The following is a 7,073-nucleotide window of genomic DNA, read 5'->3' on the forward strand; positions in this document are numbered from 1 at the left end:
TCTTGGCGGTAAGGCAACGACGAGTTCACCCAGTCAGAATGAAAACCACCAAGAAGACCAGGTCTAAGGCAGGGGTAGATTCGTAGATCCAGTTCCTCAAGAGCAGGGGTGGGCAATTATTTTCCCGGGGGGGCCAAATGAGAAGCAGAAAATATTGCGGAGGGCCCGGCCAAAAGTTAGAAATAGAAATAGAAAATAAAGAAGATACCACAATGTCTTTGTATGCCAGTAATAATGTAACATTCTCCTCCACCATCACACTCAGCACCGGTTCTCCTCAAGGATGTTTACTGAGCCCCCTGTTGTTCACGCTATACACATTTGACTGCTCTCCGACTCTTATTAGCGGTCCAGTTTGCGGAAAGTTTTTAACATGATAACAATAAAACCATTCTAGGAAATGTTCATTTACTCGAGCCACAAGCAATTCACTCTGAGCATGGAAATTGCCAGAATCGGACTGAGTAAGAATCGCTTCCTTGTTTTTCAAAGTCTCGTAGATTTGAGTCTTTCCGACTCCAGGCGTCTCCTGAATGTTTTGTACTTTGTTAACCGCTTCGTTTAATCAGATACATATCACTTTCCCTTCCATGGTCATTACTCTCTCCCTCTTTCTTCGTCTTCCCCTCCCTCCCTGTGCTCTGCAACTTGAAGTAACTGCGCCACCTGGTGTTGAAATACCTGTCATTACAAGTCCAAACGAAATGAATGCAATCAAACTTTAATTGTGCACCAATCTTCGGCGGGCCGGATTAAAAAGACCAACGGGCCGGATCCGGCCCGCGGGCCGCAGTTTGCCACATCCTGCCTGTTTTAGGTGCCTCCCTACTCCAACACACCTGATTCAATTGTTTAGGCCTCCCCTCGACAGAGCTTGCTGATGAGCTCATCACTCGAATCACATTCCAAAAACATGCATGGCAGGCTAAAATTGTCCCTCGCTGCATGTGTGAGCACGGATGGTTGTTCGTCTCTGTCTGCCGTGAGATTGCCTGTCACCCAGTTCAGGGTCTACACCACCTACTGCCCAAAAATGGCTGGCATAGGCTCGAGCACCCCCCATGACTGTTGTGAGGATAAGCGGATCGGAAAATGGCAGGATGGGTGTAGCAAGCCTCAAGTAGTTATTTTGTGTGTGTTGAGTTAATTCTGTGCTCTTAATTAGTCGAATGAATGTTTGACATGTTTTGTTCTAATTTTTTTCAGTTCCTTGTGGTAATGGCTCATGTTTACGCTGTACCATCTTTTACTCATCCCCATTTTGCTGTCATCATAATGAGAATAAACTGCTGTCACCACAACCTTGGTCAGCTCCTGTAATTTTATTTCTGTGACGACATCACTGATGTAACACATCCATAGACCATTGGACAGTATTTGTAAATTAGTGATCACCTATTGTGAGCAAAAAACAATTAAAGTGTTGTTTTTTTTGTTTTATTTTGGTTGTGGAGCATTTGTGACCCAAGTTTATTTTGTCGCTCAAGCGGGAATGCTGAGAATATTTGTTATTACTAGTAGTCGTCGTGGTAGAGGTATGATTATTATTTAAACCAGAATTCAACAGCAATTTCTGATTTTCATTCATTTTTTGGACTACTTTTCTTGTTTTTGTTTGTTTGTTTGTTTCATTATTCTTTATTTCTGTAAGAGAATTTTCGACACCTGTAGCTCGTGTGTGGAATTCAGGATAGAAATGGATCATGACAGAACAGGTCACGACATCGTCTTCAGGTGGTTGGTTGCGGAACTACTTTCCACACAATTTTCAAAACGGACCTTCCGCGAAAAGCTGGATATTGTGCGAAGATGTCATCCAACTCCTGCGCTAGCTAGCCTGTCCCAGCAAGGAAAAGGGTTTTTTCCGTCATTTTCAGACAAGCAATTATGAACGGTACCCGTGGCTCACAGCCTCTGAGAAATGCTGAAAATTGTACTGCTGGGAATGCCTATTGCTTGCAACGGACCGATTTGGTGTTTGGAGCCACAGTGGATTTACCCAGTTACGTTGTTTTACCAAGGCAGCAAGGAAACATCAGATCACGGCTGGGCACTTACAAACTACCGTGCATTTAAAAAACGTTTATATGAAACTTCAACATTGCGCAATTTATTGGACAGATTTGTTTAAGATTAAGATTAAGATTAAGATATCCTTTATTTGTCCCGCAATGGGGAAATTTACAGTCAGAGTTCAGAAAGGAAAACACTGGGTAGGGAGAGGGAAAAAAAAAAACACGCTCAAACTATCCTCTTCTGAGGATAATTTAAGTCCAGGATAAAAAAAAAAAAGGACCCAAGCACATAAATAAGCATATGACAGTTACAACAAGTCACAAGACATAACATGTAATGGATGGGAGGGGGGAGGGGGGAGGGGGGGGGCGACCGCGACGCACCTTAACTGACCAGCTGCACGGTCACCGAGCGCTCTGCAGATAATACTACGTCACGGGGGAAAAGAATCGGAGCGATGAAGACGGTGATAATAAGGATGTGTATGCGCGTGTGATTGTCCAGTTGTGTATGTGTATGCGTGTACAGGTCATAGCTGCTTTGTCGAGGTCTGCTCATGAAGACAGTCCCGGCTTATCAGTCCATGGTCGAGAAGGAGGGGGGTGATGGTGGGGGCCCTAGATTCCATGCATACTTCCATCCAGGGGAAAGGGCCAGATAGTGTTGTTTGTTTTGGAGGGACGGCCGCCAACAATTTCAGACAGCCTTGAGTCCGTGGCCTGTATCTCTCCAATGGCGCCGATCAGCCAAATCCGCAATCTCTTTCCGCAGCGCGGATTCCAACTTCTCCATGTTGTTGTCGATCGTACGGAGTCGCTCCAAAACCGCATCAAATTGCGGTTGAGCTCAGTTACCGCTTGAGTCTGAGTGTTGGACACTCGCGCCAAACCATCCAGAATGACCGGCAGCTTCTTCCCTTCCAATAAAGCCGCTCCCGTCGGTTGAATTTTGCGATAGAACAGAAAGCTGCCAACACCAAACAGCAGCATAAGTGTTGTCAAAAGGCCGATAATGTAGATGTCTTCCACATCCTCAACGGACAGTATTGACGGGCACGCCATTCTCCACTTTCTCCATGGATCAAGGGCGTATCCGGCAGCAAATGTCCCCGGGGGGCAAGCAGGCTCCTCACTGCCTGCTCTCTTAGTCACTCTCTTAAGATCACACAGCGTAATTTGGGTGGCATTTTATTTAGTATTTTTAAATCATCTTTTTATTTTTGACAATATCTATGAATTTAGTTACCTGCTCTTAATTGTGAATGCATACTTGATGGTTTTAAATGCTCCTGAAATTGAGTGCTGCTTGACGAGCCTATACTGTATTGTTGTCATGTATGTGACGTCACTGAAGGCCTAAGGTTGAAATGCACGGCCCGCCACTGTATTGCTGATTTTTAGAGGGTCGAAAGAAATACAGGATGGGATTCTTTCAGAAGGTTGCAATGACCAACTCAAACCAGCAGAGGGCAGGTATTGCCGATTGCCGTGCTCGGCCAAAGAGGGCTCTGGTATTTCAGAACCGTGAAGAGGCATCTGTTTGGGGACTATCCCCCCGGTCTAGTTAAAATGGTTTAACCCAAGAGGCAAGCTGCGGCTTGCCATCGTTACTGTCAGTTGCTATTGATGCTATTAAAACATTAGTCAAACGCCATCATGACTCGTGTCATTAATAAACCAAACATGGTGTCAGAAGTGATCCTACCCACTGCTGTTTTCAATTAGTACCGTCGCAGCTGTGAGTTTATTGTGTGCGGAACACGCAGTTGGGAGTCCAGTATCGCGACCGTGATAACAACGAGGCTGACGACATGGCGGCTAACATTAGCATCCCAGCCCCGGAGGAGATGAAGCTGACTGGAGATGTTGCTAACAACTGGGATAACTTTCGTGCTGAATTTGAAGACTATTCTTTGGCATCCGGGTTGGAAGATAAAGACAAAAGAGTGCAGGCTGCTGCTCTGAGAAGACTTATTCATGTCGAGTGCAAATATTGTTGTGGCTCACACAAACGGGGAGCGGATGCGTGCCCAGCATTTGGAAAAACATGTCGCAAATGTGGGACTTTGAATCACTTCGCAAAAGTGTGCATGAGAAAAGTTCAATCCAACCAGAGAGTTAATGTCACGGAAGACACGCAGTTTGATGAAGACCAGGATGATATCTATGCTGCGGAGAGCATTGGTGCTGTACATGGTCATGGAAAAAAATGGTTCGCTACCCTCTCATTAAACAGAGCACCCCAGAGATGTCAGTTGGATTCGGGGGCTACGTGCAATGTAATGAGCATCAGAGACAAGAGGAAGCTTGCGCCCAACGTTCCTCTACTCTCAAGCAAGACCAAGCTAGTTTTGTATTCAGGAGAAACGCTCAACTCAATTGGGGTTTTTAGAACAGAATGTGTTGTACACGGCAAAAGACATGCCCTAGACTTTTGAGGTTGTGAGGTGCAAACAGCACCCCCTACTGTCAGGCTCAACAAGTGGGGAGTTGGGGCTGTGACCCCGGTACAAACTTCACCACGAAAAGTCCCAGTGGCCCTCAGATCAGCGGTGAAAGCCCGACTGGATAAACATGAACTTGATGGTCACATTACCCCTGTGTCTGAGCCAACAGAGTGGATCAGCAATATGGTAATCGTTAAGCAGCCAGAGAAAATGAGGATCTGCATAGACCCAAAGTACCTCAACAAAGCATTAAAACGCTCACACTACCAAATGCCCACACTTGACGACGTGCTGAACAAACTCCCGAAAGCTTGTGTCTTTACGCTCGTGGACGCACGGGATGCTTTTCTTCAGTGTAAACTGGACAGAGAGAGCAGCTTCATGACGACGTTCTGGACTCTGTGGGGGAGATACCGATGGCTAAAACATCCGTTTGGCGTGTCGGTCACTCCGGAGGTCTATCAACGCAAACAAGATGAGCTATTGTCAGGGCTTACTGGAATTGAACCAATAGCTGACGTTATATTGATTGTCGGATGCGGGGACACAGATGCGGAAGCGATCAAGGACCACGACGGAAAGCTAATCGCGCTAATGGAAAGATGCAGGGAGATCAAACTGAGACTCAGCCTAAAGAAACTACAGTTTAAGGTCAGGGAGGTCAAGTTTCATGGGCATGTTTTGTCATCCGACGGTCTCTAGCCAGACCCAGAGAAGATCAAGGCAGTTCAGGAGATGCCCCACCTAAATGGATGTGAAGTCGGTGCAAAGATTTATTGGTTTTGTTACATACCTTGCCAAGTTTCTTCCACGCCTGTCAGAAATATGTGAACCCCTACGAAGGCTTCTAGACAAAGATGTCATGTTTCACTGGCTGCCGAAGCATGATGCAGCTGTTCAGGAAATCAAAAGGCTTGTGACGTCAGCACCACTGTTGAAATACTATGATGTGACAAAGCCTTTCACCGTACAAAGTGATGCCAGCCAGAAGGGTCCGGGGTGATGCCTTCTCCAGAATGGCCAACCAGTTAGCTATGCATCTCGTGCATTAACACAGACTGAACAAAACTACGCTCAAATTGAAAAGGAGTGTTTGAGCATCGTGTTTGCATGTCAACGATTCCACCATTACCTCTACGGCAGAGAAGAAATATCAGCAGAGACAGATCACAAGCCGCTCATCGCCATCTTCAAAAAGCCTCTCCTGTGTGCTCCAAAGCGTCTCCAGAGCATGCTTCTCACATTGCAAAACTACAACCTCAAGGTAACATACAAACCGGGCACCGACATGCATATCAGCGATACACTTAGTAGAGCCACAGTTCCAGTCAACACGGGCAATGAGGCTATATTATTGGCAGTCTGTGTGCATGCTACAGAGGGCGCAAGACAAAGCTCAAGACATTAATCAAGCGGACTACCTGAACGTCACTAATCAGCGTTTGACACAAATCAGAGACCACACAGCGAGTGACACCTGTCTTCAAATGTTGAAGGATTTGGTCATGGACGGGTGGCCTGAACACAAGGAGCAGACACCTTTAGCCATCAGAGAGTATTGGTCGCTCAGAGATGAAATCAGTGCACAGAATGGAATACTTTACAAAAGTCAAAGAGTCATAATTCCAAGGTCACTATGGACAGAAATGCTAAACCGCATACACAACAGTCACATAGGAGGAGAGGCATGCTACAGACAGGCAAAAGACACGCTGTACTGGCCCAATATGCGCGGGAAAATTAAAGACTTTGTTGGCCAGTGCTCGGTGTGCAATGAGTATGCACACAAACAACAACAAGAGACGATGATGTCGCATGCACTTCCCGTTCGGCCGTGGCAAATTTTAAGCATGGGCTTATACAGACAAGCAGGGCGAGACTTTCTGATAATAGTGGATCATTACTTCGATTTTTGGGAGATTGAGCAGCTTCCTGACCTCTCAGCGGAAACCACAGTTCTAAAGTGTAAATCACAATTTCCTCGCTATGGCCAGCCTGACTGGGTGATCACTGACTGTGGGCCACAGTTTGAGAATGACACATTTAGAAGATTTGCAAAAGAACGGGGGTTTGAACACGTTATGTCCTCACCGAGACACCCCAAATCAAATCGCAAGGCTGAATCGGCTGTGAAAATAGCCAAGAATCTATGTAAAAAAGCTGCCGGTGCTGGCTCTGATCCCTGGTTGGCTGTATTGCAGTGGAGGAATACCCCTTCGGACAACATGGACTACAGTCCGGCCCAAAGACTGATGGCCCGTCGGCTGAAAACGCCACTTCCTGTTTCGGAGAGTCTGTTGGAGCCATGCATAGTGACAGTGAAACTGATGGTCTTGTTGAAAGATTTAATGGAACGTTAAAACAAATGTTGAGGAAGTTCATTCATGACACTGGTAAAGACTGGGACAAATGGCTGCCTTTTCTGTTATTCACTTATCGACAAGTGCCCCAGGCGTCAACTGGGGTTTCACCTTTTGAGTTGCTTTATGGTAGACAGGTCCGTGGACCCCTGAACATGCTGGAGGAGAACTGGGTGGCTGGAGAGGCGACCTCACACAGTGTCATCTCCTATATTCTTCAAATGAGGGACAAGGTGGAGAATTTCAGAGAC

The sequence above is a fragment of the Hippocampus guttulatus genome, chromosome 18 (genome assembly GCF_054856545.1).
Source record: "Hippocampus guttulatus isolate MCC_2025c chromosome 18, RoL_Hgut_1.0, whole genome shotgun sequence".
NCBI classification, from domain to species: domain Eukaryota; kingdom Metazoa; phylum Chordata; class Actinopteri; order Syngnathiformes; family Syngnathidae; genus Hippocampus; species Hippocampus guttulatus.